We start from the raw sequence: 13,283 nt of genomic DNA, 5'->3' as shown, positions 1-13,283 counted from the left end.
TTTGGTAGTTATCCAAATAGAAAATATCAGCTGGGTCTTAAAGCATTGGGAGTGGACCAATTTATTTTTGCATTGGTCCACAAATTGCACTATTGTGCATCCAGGCCCACCAGAAAGCAAATTCAACACTTGATTAAAAGCAAAATGGTGCCGATATTGAAATTCTGAAACAAACACAAAGTATGCTAGAGAAACTTAGCAGGCCTGCGAGCAACTGTGCAGAGACAAGCAGTGTTAATGTTTTGAGTTCAGTAATGAATTATTCATTTCTGAAGATTTTTGTTTAGGCCACTCACCACCTGATATGGTATGTGAGGTATATGAACAATTGCAATTGGGGTCCAATGTGTACCATAGTTGCATAATGTGAGTGTTTTCACCTACAACAGGCAGATGCTCAAGCTACTCATCTCAAAACCCTATTCAGGATTGCAGCTGTTGGAGTAACTGCAGAAACAATGTAGTTAACCAACCACTACTACTTTCAGGCCACTGTTTACACATGGTGAAGGAGTTAAAACTGACCGATGATGTCTGTTCAAAAAGACCAATAATTTTTCATTGATAGACATGATGAGCTATCATGGAACATCATATCAGGTATTTTTAATGCAGATGGCCAGAAACAATAAGCATCCTTTTGTATTAACATATGCATTTTTAAAAGCAATTCCTATTTTTTTCACTTTCATTTTGAAAATTAAGCAATTTAAGTTATTTTGGTTGTCATTTCAGCTGTTGTCTTCCTCAGTTAATTCAAATCCTAGTTCTGAAGTTCTAAAAAAGGCATAAATAAAAATTTCAAAGGCTCAAAGTTGCTAGATTTTTCCAAATGCATTTAAGCCAAACAAATTAGTTGCTTCATTCAGTAGCAGTTGGTATTGGTTGGCCTATACTGTTCCACTAACATCACTGTTAATTAATATTGAACAACACAGCATTCAGTAGAAGTGTTGCTATTTTCTCAATACCCAGGTCCATGCTCCACAGAAATACAAAGGACATTTAACAGAATATAGGTGCATTGGTAAGATCAGTATTTATTGCTTACTCCTAATAGCCCTTGAGAATATGATGACTACTGCAGTACGTGTGTTGAAGATACACCCATGTTGTTATTTGGGGAATTAAAAATGGATTTAAAAAGTCAGCAATAATAATGGAATGCTGACATATTTCCAAATGAGGATTGTATGTGACATGGAAGGCATCTTGCATTTCAACACAACTTCTGCCACAGATGGTGAAGGTTGCAAGGTTATGAGGGGCTGTTGAATAAGTCTTGGAGAGTTGCTGCATTGAGTCTTGTAGATGGTACAGACTGCAGCCATGTGCACTGTTGTTTTAGGAAGTGATTGTTTAAGGTGAAGGTGTCAATCAAATTAGCTGTATTTTTCCTGGATTTGAGTAAAATATGCCAGACACTGAGGATTCTGTGAGGGGTGGCTCCCCTCTTGAATGGACAAACCTTACCTCCATCTACAAAACACACATCAGCTATTTTAATGGTTGTTTAATGTTGTACTTGTTTGATGGCTGCAACCACAATAAGACTTAATAAGCTTATTACATATTACAGAGGAGGAAGTGCTCGATGTCTTGAAACACATAAAGATGGATAAATCTCCAGGACCTGGTCAGGTGTACCCGAGAACTCTGTGGGAAGCTAAGGAAGTGATTGCTGGGCCTCTTGCTGAGATATTTGTAAGGTGCCGGAAAACTGGAGGTTGGCTAATGTGGTGCCGCCATTTAAGAAGGGTGGTAAGGACAAGCTAGGGAACTATAGATCAGTGATCCTGATGTCGGTGGTGGGCAAGTTGTTGGAGAGAATCCTGAGGGACAGGATGTACATGTATTTGGAAAAGCAAGGACTGATTAAGGATAGTCAACATGGCTTTGTGCGTGGGAAATCATGTCTCACAAACTTGATTGAGTTCTTTGAAGAAGTAATAAAGAGGATTGATGAGGGCAGGATGGTAGGTGTGATCTATATGGACTTCAGTAAGGCATTCGACAAGGTTCCCCATGGGAGACTGGTTAGCAAGGTTAGATCTCACGGAATACAGTGAGAACTAGCCATTTGGATATAGAACTGGCTCAAAGGTAGAAGACAGAGGGTGATGGTGGAGGGTTGTTTTTCAGACTGGAGGTCTGTGACCAGTGAGTACCACAAGGATCGTTGCTGGGTCCTCTATTTTTCGTCATTTATATAAATGATTTGGATGCGAGCATAAGAGGTACAGTTAGTAAGTTTGGAGATGACACCAAAATTGGAGGTTTAGTGGACAGCAAAGAAGGTTACCTGAGATTACAACAGGATTTTGATAAGATGGGCCAATGGGCTGAGAAGTGGCAGATGGAGTTTAATTCAGGTAAATGCGAAGTGCTGCAATTTGGAAAAGCAAATCTTAGCAGGACTTATCTACTTAATGGCAAGGTCCTTGAAAGTGTTGCTGAACAAAGAGACCTTGGAGTGCTCCTTGAAAGTGGAGTCGCAGGTAGATAGGATAGTGAAGAAGGCGTTTGGTATGCTTGCCCTTATTACTTTCAGAGTATTGAGTACAGGAGTTGGGAGGTCGTGTTGTGGCTGTACAGGCCATTGGTTAGGCCACTGTTGGAATATTGTGTGCAATTCTGGTCTCCTTCCAATTGAAAAGATGTTGTTAAACTTGAAAGAGTTCAGAAAAGATTTACAAGGATGTTGCCAGGGTTGGAGGATTTGAGCTATAGGGAGAGGTTAAGTAGGCTGGGGCTGGTTTCCCTGGAGCGTCTTAGGCTGAGGGGTGACCTTATAGAGGTTTATAAAATTATGAGGGGCAGGAACAGGATAAATTGACAAAGTCTTTTCCCTGGGGTCAGGGAGTCCAGAACTAGAGGGTATAGGTTTAGAGTGAGAGGGGAAAGATATAAAAGAGACCTAAGGGGCAACGTTTTCATGCAGATGGTGGTACGTGTATGGAATGAGGTGCCAGAGGAAGTGATGGAGGCTGGTACAATTGCAACATTTAAAAGGCATTTGGATGGCTATATGAATAGGAAAGGTTTGGAGGGATATGGGCCGGGTGCTTGCAGGTGGGACTAGGTTGGGTTGGGGTATCTGGTGGGCATGGACGGGTTGGACCGAAGGGTGTGTTTCCATGCTGTACATTTCTACAATTCTATGGCTCTATGCTGAAAACTATCCATGGATAAAGGAGTTACAGTGAAGGGCGTGATAGCCATGAGCCAAAACATCCACTGTTTCCATCATTTTGACTGCAGTGTGGACTATCTAAGGATAGAAGTCAGTCACATGTCATGTTTTTTCAGAAGCTCCCAAACCAAGTTCCACTCCATACAGGCTAGGATAGCTCTTCCCATTGCCTCCAAGTTCCTCTTTAATGCATATGCCATTTTGATAAGGATATATTATTCCATTCCTTCAACATCCTGAAAATCCACACCTAATAGCATTGCAGGAGCACCTTCACCATCTGAATCTCATTGGTAACCCACCACTTCTCTCTCAGGACTACTAGGGAAGGAAAATAATTGCAGACTTTGCCAGCATTCTGTTAACAAACAAAAAAACTGCAGCATGCAAATAGAACCTACTGTTTCAGCAGCAATATTGCATAACATTTAGAATCGAAAATCACTATTAAATCATTATCTTATACGTGTAAGATTAAAGTTAAATTTTGTTTGTATAAAATGTTCCATTGATAAAACCAGACATGGAAATTTTCAAAAATGTTATGGCAATAAATCTTGTAATCCACTCAACATTTTTAATATTTATATATTATATTTTTTCATAGAGGCATTTTATGAAATGATAATGCAAATCTTCATTCTAGAAACTGGTAAAATATCTGTGACAAGATCCCTATACCGAACCATACACAGCAGGAATATTCCAGGTTTAATTTATTCGCATGCCGAGTTAACTAATTCTATCCACAAGCTTAACAATCAGTAAATAGAGTGTCTCACCCTTGGAACTGTATGCCACCTGACTTATTGACTTCAATATGAAGTATATCGAGTAATAATTAAATTGTTGTTTCCTTACAAAGACCATACCATTTTCTAGCTATCCAGGTGGAGATACAAGTTAATCATTTACTAATTTTTGAGATCTGTGTGTTTAATATTCAATCTCAGTTTGAAAGCTCCGTGTTTGAATTTCTCCAATCAAGTTTGCATGCCTGCCACCCTAAACTAAAACTAAAACTCTTATTAAAATTGCAAATTATGTCCAAAGGCAAAGGCAACATTCCCGTCTCATTTTTCTCGACCTGGTCTGCAACCTCTCCACTGTCATCACCTGGATGGAACTACTCTCATCTGGTTCCGTTCTTATTTATTGAGTTGTAGACAGAAAAACACTTACAATAGTTTTACCATACCATTCTATCTGGCACTCCCCAGGGATCTATCCTTGGGCCACCTCCAATTTCCGATCTCCGCTTGACAACATCATCTGAAAACACGGTGTTTTCACATATACATTGACAACCCAACTCTAGATGCATGGCACCTTTATTGACTTGTCTACTGTTGCTCAATTATGAGACTGTTATCCAACGTATAATACTGGATCGATGGAAATTACCTTCAATTAAGTATAGGGAAGACTGAAGCCATTGGTTTTTGTCACTACTGCAAGCTCCACTCCCTTGCAAACAACTCCATTTCTCACCCCAGTAACAGTTTGTGAATCAAATTAATCTGCTCACACTGATACAAAAGCAAAATTCTGTGAATGATGAAAACCAAATAATGCTGGAAAAAACTTATCAGTTTGGATAATATCTATGGAGAGAAACCAAGGCCACCCAGTCTGAAACACTAACTCTGTTTCTGTCCGCAGACAACATCATAGAATCACACAATTCAAAAGGGGCCCTCTGGCCCATCAAGTCTGTGCCTCCAAAAATACACAAAATTCACACGAGTCTCACTTTCCAGAATTAGGCAAAAGCCCTGAATGCTATGACACTTCAAGTATTCATCTAAGTACTTTTTTAAAGATACTGCCCGGTCTGCTAAGTTTTCACAGCATTTTTTTGTTTTTATTTATTTTGGTCTGTTTGCAGCTGTCATACTTCCAAGATATATTGGGGGGGGGGGGGGGTTGCGGGGGGGAATTAGGGTATTGAGCTCGATGATAGGCCATGATTATTTTCAATAGCACAGCAGATTCAAGGGGTTGAATGGCCTACCTTTTATGTTTCTATGTCCTGGAGTTCAGCTTCTGGCCAGATATGCACACCTCACTAAAACTACCTATATCCATTTCAATAACATCATCAGTCTTGTCCTGCCTTTGCTCATCAGCTTGTGAAGACTCCTTTCATGTTTTTGTTTCCTATAAATTTGACTATTCTTATGTGTACTTGGCTTGCCTTCCACATAATATCCTTCATAAATGTGTCATCATCCAAAATTCCACTGCCCACGTCCTGACTTGCAACAAATACTGTTCGCCTATGTTTTTTTAGCAGGCCCTTCGGCCCAACAAGTCCACGCTGACCCTCTGAAGAGTAACCCACCCAGACCCATTCCCCTACATTTACCCCTGACTAGTGCACCAAACGTACACATTCCTGAACACGGTGGGCAATTTAGTATGGCCAATTCACCTAACCTGCACATCTTTGGATAGTCGGAGAAAACCCACGCAAACATGAGGAGAATGTGCAAACTTCACGCAGGCAGTCACCTGAGGCTGGAATTGAACCTGGGTCCCTGGTGCTGTGAGGCAGCAGTGCTAACCACTGAGCCCCATGCCGCCTATTGTGCTGGTGCTTGCACATTGGCTTCAAGGTTTTATTTTATTCACTCATGGGATGTGGAATGTTGCCCATTCTTAATGAGCCTTGAGAAAGTGATGCTGAGCTGCCTTCTTAAACTGTTGCAGTCCACATGCTGTAGGTTGACCATAAATACCATCAGGGAGGGTATTCCAGGATTTTGACCAGGAACAGTGAAAGAATGCAATATATTTTCAGGTCAGGATGGTGGGTGGCTTGGAGGGGAACTTGCAGGTAGTGGTGTTCCCATGTACCTGCTGATCTCGTCCTTCTAGACTGAATTGTTGGAGATGCTGAAAGGTGCTGTTTATTGATCTTTCGTGAATTTCTGCACAGCATTCTGTAGACAGTACACCCTCTTGCTAATGAGCACTAGATTGGAAGGAGAAGTTGTTTCTGGATGTAGCTTTGCCTTGGATAATGGGAAGCTTCTTTTGTTGTTAGAGCTGCACTCGTCTAGGCAATTGGGGAATATTCCATCACACTCCTGTTTTGTATCTTGCAGATTGTGTATAGACTTTGTGGAATCAGGAGGTGTGTTACTTGCAGCAGAACTCCTCGCCTCTGACTTGCTCTTGTAGCTATTGCATTTATATGGCACATCCAGTTCGCTTTAGATCTGATCTGTTGGTTTCTTGCTGTTTCTCGATTACTGCTATGCCATTTGGTACAAAGCAGCTTCACCAGGTTGACATCTTATTTTTAACTATGCCAGGTGTTGCTCCTGGTATGCTGTCCTGCACTTTTCATCAAACCAGGGTAGATTTTCTGGCTTGATGGTAATGCGGGTAGAGTGGGCGATATGCCAGGCCATGAGTTTGCTGATTTTGCTGGAGTACAATTCTGCTGCTGCTGATGGCCCACAGCACCTCATAGACACCCAATCTTGAGTTGCTGGATCTCTTTGAAGTCTGCCCCATTTAGCACAGTAATCATGAGGACTTCGACTCCACATGGACTCTGCAGTGGTCACTCTTACCAATACTGTCATGCACAAATAAATCTGTGGCAGGCAGTTGGGTGAGGATGAGTTCAAGTATATTTTTCTCTCTTGTTGGTTCCCTCGCCACCTGCCTTAGACCCAGAATAGCAGCTGTGTTGTTTAGGACCCGACAAGCTTAATCGGTGATGCTGCTATCATGCTATCTTAGTGGTTGACAGTAAAATCCCCCACCCAGAGTACATTCTGTACCTAAGCATCCTCAGTGCTTGCTCCTCATGTTGTTTAACTTGGAGGTGTACAGAGTCATCAGCTGAGGGAAGATGGTGTATGATATTCAGTGGGAGGTTTACTTACCCATATTTGATCTGAAGCCAAAAGACTTCCATGAGGCAAGGACTGATTAGGGATAGTCAACATGGCTTTGTGCGTGGGAAATCATGTCTGACAAACTTGATTGAGTTTTATTTTGAAGAAGTAACAAAGGGGATTGATGAGGGCAGAGCGGTAGATGTGATCTATATGGACTTCAGTAAGGCATTCGACAAGGTTCCCCATGGGAGACTGATTAGCAAGGTTAGATCTCACGGAATACAGGGAGAACTAGCCATTTGGATGCAGAACTGGCTCAAAGGTAGAAGACAGACGGTGATGGTGGAGGGTGTTTTTCAGACTGGAGGCCTGTGACTAGTGGAGTGTCACAAGGATCGGTGCTGGGTCCTCTACTTTTTGTCATTTACATAAATAATTTGGATGCGAGCATAAGATTCTCAGTTAGTAAGTTTGCAGATGACACCAAAATTGAAAGTGTAGTGGACAGCGAAGAGGGTTACCTCAGATTACAACAGGATCTGGACCAGATGGGCCAATGGGCTGAGAAGTGGCAGATGGAGTTTAATTCAGATAAATGCGAGGTGCTGCATTTTGGGAAAGCAAATCTTAGCAGGACTTAAAAACTTAATGGTAAGGTCCTAGGGAGTGTTGCTGAACAAAGAGACCTTGGAGTGCAGGTTCATAGCTCCTTGAAAGTGAAGTTGCAGGTAGATAGGATAGTGAAGAGGGCATTTGGTATGCTTTCTTTTATTGGTCAGAGTATTAAGTACAGGAGTTGGGAGGTCATGTTGCAGCTGTACAGGATATTGGTTCGGCCACTGTTGGAATATTGCATGCAATTCTGGTCTCCTTCCTATCAGAAAGATGTTGTAAAACTTGAAAGGTTTCAGAAAAGATTTACAAGGATGTTGCCAGGGTTGGAAGATTTGAGCTATCGGGAGAGGCTGAACAGGCTGGGGCTGTTTTCCCTGGAGCTTCGGAGATTGAGGGTTGACCTTATAGAGGTTTACAAAAGTATGAGGAGCATGGATACGATAAATAAGCAAAGTCTTTTCCCTGGGGTCGGGGTGTCCAGAACTAGACGGTATAGGTTTAGGGTGAGGGGGAAAGATATAATAGATACCTAAGGGGCAATGTTTTCACACAGAGGGTGGTACATGTATGGAATGATCAGCCAGAGGAAGTGGTGGAGGCTGGTACAATTGCAACATTTAAAAGGTATTTGGATGGGTATATGAATAGGAAGGGTTTGGAGGGATATGGACCGGGTGCTGGCAGGTGGAACTTGATTGGGTTGGGATATCTGGTTGGCATGGACGGGCTGGGCCTAAGGGTCTGTTTCTATGCTGTACATCTCTATGACTCTATGACGTTATGGGTTCTTGATTCAATGTTGAGGGCTCCAAGGGCAACTCCCTCCCAACTGTGCACCCAATGTACCACTGCATCTGCTGAGTTTGTGCTGCTGGTGGGACAGGACATGTCCAGGGATGGTGATGAGATCTGAAGAAAGGTCAAGGGTCTTGAATGTTAATGTGTTTTCTCTCTACAGATGCTGCCAGACCTGATGAGTTTCTCCAACATGTTTTTGATGCAGGTTTCCAGCATCTGCAGTTTTTTGCTCCATACTATGGTTAACGGTGTCTGGGACATTGTCTGTAAGGTATATTGCTTAAATATAACTATGTCAGGTTGTGAGACAGCTCTCCCAATATTGGCACCAGCCCACAGATGTTAGCAAGGAGGACTTCGTAAGGTAAACCAGGTATTTCTACCATTGCTATTTCCAATACCTAGTTCGATGCCCAGATGTTCTGTTCAGTGTCATTTCTTTTTGAAGACTTCATAGCGATTGATACGGCTGAGTGGCTTGCTGGGCCATTTCACAGGGCAGTTGATAGTCAACCACATTGCTGTGGGTCTGGAGTTACATATGGGCCAGAGCTAGTAAGGATGGCAGAGTCTGAAATTGAGAATCCAGTGTCTGTCAGGGAAGGAAATCTGCCATCCTCACCTGGTCTGGACTACATATGACTCCAGAGCTACAGCAATGTGGTTGACTTGCTTTGAGGTCCCTCTGAAGCCTATCTCCGTAAACTCTCCCAAATCAAAAACAAGATTTCTGCACTCGTAAAATTGTAGTCTCCTGAATGTTTTCAATTGTAATCGCTCTGCCATTCCTACCCATTCCTTCAGCTGACTGAGACCTAATCCTTGGAGTTCCCTTAATAAATGTTGCTGCCTCAATACCTGGTTTTCCTTTTTTTAGAGATCCCCTACAGTGCAGACACAGGCCCTTCAGCCCAACAGGTCCACACCGACCCTCCGAAGAACAACCCACCCAGACCCACTCCCCCACATTCACCCCTGACTAATGCACCTAATACTACAGGCAATTCAGCATGACCAATTCACCTGACCTGCACATCTTTGGACTGTGGGAGGAAACTAGAGCACCCGGAGGAAATCCACACAGACACGGGGAGAATGTGCAAACTCCACACAGTCAATTGCCCGAGGTGGGAATTGAACCCGGGTCCCTAGTGCTGTGAGCCACCATGCCACCTCTTCTTTAAGTTATTCTCTAAAATATACCCTTTTGATGATACCTTTCAATCATCTAACACTAGTATCTCTTTACAGCTGACACCTATGGTGGAGGCGAGATCAGAGTGGGATTTCAAGGGGGTTATTAGTATTTAGAGAAATAATTTGCTGGCCTATGGGGAAAGGCAGGGAGTGGAACTGGGCGAAATGCTCTTGCAGAGTAAGCTTGGGATGTACGATCTCCTCCTATATCGTAATCATTCCTTGATCCTGTGTGGCCTTGTTTGCATTAAATGCCTGTGAAGTGTTCTGCAAGTTTTATTACATTAAAGGAATTGTACAAATATCAGTTGTTGTTTATTTGTGAAAACAATCTGCATGAAATATCGTTTGTGATTTATTAGAAACCGCTGATGGACACTTTGAATATGCTTTGCATAGCGTTTTTTTTAAAAAAGGATACATTAGGAAAGGTCTGTCAGCAGGAGCACAAATAAACAATGCCATTCCAGGGAACAGGTCAAGTTCATCTTCACAGTACCAAAACTATCAGATTAGCGGAGCCTGAGATGTCAATGAGATGTCAATCAGATTAATTCCATTAACAGCAAATGATCAGTCAGCCAAAACAAAACGTGCGAAGATGGCAAAACAAAAGCATGTTGCTATTAGCCTTACCACTAAAATGCTGCAAAACAAAACAAAACAACATGGGCATTTTCTCTCGTGAAGTAAGCGCTTGTTAAAATGGACGTAGTTTTCAATTGTTGCTGCAAACTAGGTTGACCTAAATTTACAACCTGGATGTGTTTTTTTTTCCCTCTGGCGGAAGTTAGAGAGAGGGAGGTGAATAGCAAATGTTTTGCTGAGGTGGACAGCAAACACAGTCCGTCCATCCATCCCCCCTCCCCTCCCCCAGTACTGGCGGATGTGGGCGCCACATTTCGGAGCAGTACGGTAAAGCTGTGAATGTGTCACTGTAATGCAGAGACCTGTAATGATGTCAACTTGTTATTTACTTTCCAAATCTGAATGACTGAGCAAGAGGAAAGGAGAATCAATCACCCACACAGTGACCGGGCAGGCGAAAAAAACACACACACACATAGGCTCTCCCAGCGTGGCTGGGGGAAGGGCAGCACATGGTGCAGCAAAAAAATACTATATCATTAAATACATTGCACAGCAAAATAACAAACCATTTTCAACCTATTTCGATACACTGGGACTTTGCATTTGGTAGATCCAGCTGTAGCCTCGATTTGTTCCACGTTAAACTGGTTTTAATCCTAATGTATGTTTTTGTTTCTATCCGATCAGACTCCAGCAGACGTTGTGTGTGTATATATATATATATATAAAAATTTTAAAAATTGTAATTCGATATTTCTTTCTTTGCGTGAAATCATGCCCCCCGGCGTGGAATGGAGTTCGATCATGCTACATGCGGGAAAAAATACAAGTTACAGAATGACATTTTAAAAAAACCTGGAACAGGATGAAAGTATGGCTGGGAACACCCTTCCCCTCCCCCTCCTCCTCCAAACATGGAAAAGCATCAGGCGCCTGTGTGTTTTAGTTTTATTAAAAAAAATCTGCTCGATGGTATGCCCTGAATTCATTTTAAAATGTTTCGTTGAGAATTATTTTCCAAAGCTGTGAAATATAATGCACACATATACTGAGGGATCCTCTCTGAGAACGCAGACATGCAATTGAATTTTTTTTAAAAAAGTTGTTTAATGTACAAAATTTAACGTATTAGTATATTATGAACACAATAGCGAAAGCTCAAACATATATACAGACAGATTGAAAACTATAAGCGAGTGAATAAAGCAGTTGTTACTGTAACTGGTGAAGATCATGTGTTATGAATTCGATGGGGGATAGGCTTTTTGTAACTCCTTTCTGAGGGGAGAGGGAGGAGGACGGGGAGGAGGAGAAGGGGGGGCTTGGAGAAGGAGGAGGGGGCAGGAGAAGAGGGAGGAGGGGGCAGGAGAAGGAGGGGATGGGGGGGAAAAGAGGGGGGGATGGGGGGGGGGAAGAGGGGGGATGGGGGGGAGAAGAGGGGGGGATGGGGGGAGAAGAGGGGGGATGGGGGGAGAAGAGGGGGGGATGGGGGGGAGAAGAGGGGGGATGGGGGGGAGAAGGGGGGGGATGGGGGGGAGAAGAGGGGGGATGGGGGGGAGAAGAGGGGGGATGGGGGGAGAGAGGGGGGATGGGGGGGGAGAAGAGGGGGGGATGGGGGGGAGAAGAGGGGGGGGATGGGGGGGAGAAGAGGGGGGGGGATGGGGGGGAGAAGAGGGGGGATGGGGGGGGAGAAGAGGGGGGGATGGGGGGGAGAAGAGGGGGGATGGGGGGGAGAAGAGGGGGGATGGGGGGGAGAAGAGGGGGGGATGGGGTGGGAGAAGAGGGGGGATGGGGGGGAGAAGAGGGGGGATGGGGGGAGAAGAGGGGGGATGGGGGGGAGAAGAGGGGGGATGGGGGGGAGAAGAGGGGGGATGGGGGGAAAGAGGGGGGGATGGGGGAGAAGAGGGGGGAGGGGGGGGAGAAGAGGGGGGATGGGGGGGAGAAGAGGGGGGGATGGGGGGGAGAAGAGGGGGGGATGGGGGGGAGAAGAGGGGGGGGATGGGTGGGGAGAAGAGGGGGATGGGGGGGGAGAAGAGGGGGGATGGGGGGGAGAAGAGGGGGGATGGGGGGGGAGAGAGGGGGGATGGGGGGGAGAAGAGGGGGATGGGGGGAAAAGAGGGGGGATGGGGGAAAAGAGGGGGGATGGGGGGAAAAGAGGGGGATGGGGGGGGAATGGGGGGAAGAAGAGGGGGGGATGGGGGGAAGAAGGGGGGGGATGGGGGGGGAAGAAGAGGGGGGATGGGGGGGAAGAAGAGGGGGGGATGGGGGGGGAAGAAGAGGGGGGGGATGGGGGGGAAGAAGAGGGGGGGAAGGGGGGGGAGAGAGGGGGGAATTGGGGGGGGAGAAGAGGGGGATGGGGGGAGAAGAGGGGGGATGGGGTGGGGAGAAGAGGGGGGGATGGGGGGGGAAAGAGGGGGGGATGGGGGGGGAAAGAGGGGGGGATGGGGTGGGGGAGAAGAGGGGGGATGGGGGGGAGAATGAGGAGGGGATGGGGGGGAGGAGAAGAGGGGGGGATGGGGGGAGAAGAGGGGGGATGGGGGGGAGAAGAGGGGGGGGATGGGGGAGAAGAGGGGGGGATGGGGGGGAGAAGAGGGGGGGATGGGGGGGAGAAGAGGGGGGTGGGGGGAAGAGGGGAGAAGGGAGGAGAGAGGGAAAGGGGGATGGGGGGAGAAGAGGGGGGATGGGGGAGAGAGAGGGGGGGGATGGGGGAGGAAGAGAGGGGGAAGAATGGGGGGAGGGATGGGGGAGGGGGGAATGGGGGGAGGGGGGAATGGGGGAGGGGGGGGAAGGGGGGAGGGGGGAGGGGGAAGGGGAAGAATGGGGGAATGGGAAGTATGGGGGAGGGGGAAGGGGAAGAATGGGGGAGGGGGAAGGGGAAGAATGGGGGAGGGAAGGGGAAGAATGGGGAGGGGGAAGGGGAAGAATGTGGGAGGGGGAAGGGGAGTGGGGAAGGGGAGTGGGGAGGAAGTGGGGGGAGGAAGTGGGGGAGGGAGGTGGGGGAGGAGTGGGGGAGGGAGTGGAGGGAGGGGGGT

General features: G+C 45.8%; 1 long non-coding RNA gene across 1 annotated transcript in view; it reads right to left on the bottom strand.

Moving 5' to 3' along the window:
- LOC122550839 (uncharacterized) overlaps positions 1 to 13,283 on the bottom strand; it is a 207,051-nt gene that overhangs the window by 32,335 nt on the left and 161,433 nt on the right. The gene's annotated exons all lie outside the window — the stretch shown is intronic.

This window comes from Chiloscyllium plagiosum, unplaced genomic scaffold (genome assembly GCF_037043375.1).
Source record: "Chiloscyllium plagiosum isolate Xiang-an unplaced genomic scaffold, Cpla_swu_hap1 HiC_scaffold_6, whole genome shotgun sequence".
NCBI lineage: Eukaryota > Metazoa > Chordata > Chondrichthyes > Orectolobiformes > Hemiscylliidae > Chiloscyllium > Chiloscyllium plagiosum.
This window is presented reverse-complemented; position numbering and strand designations above follow the sequence as displayed.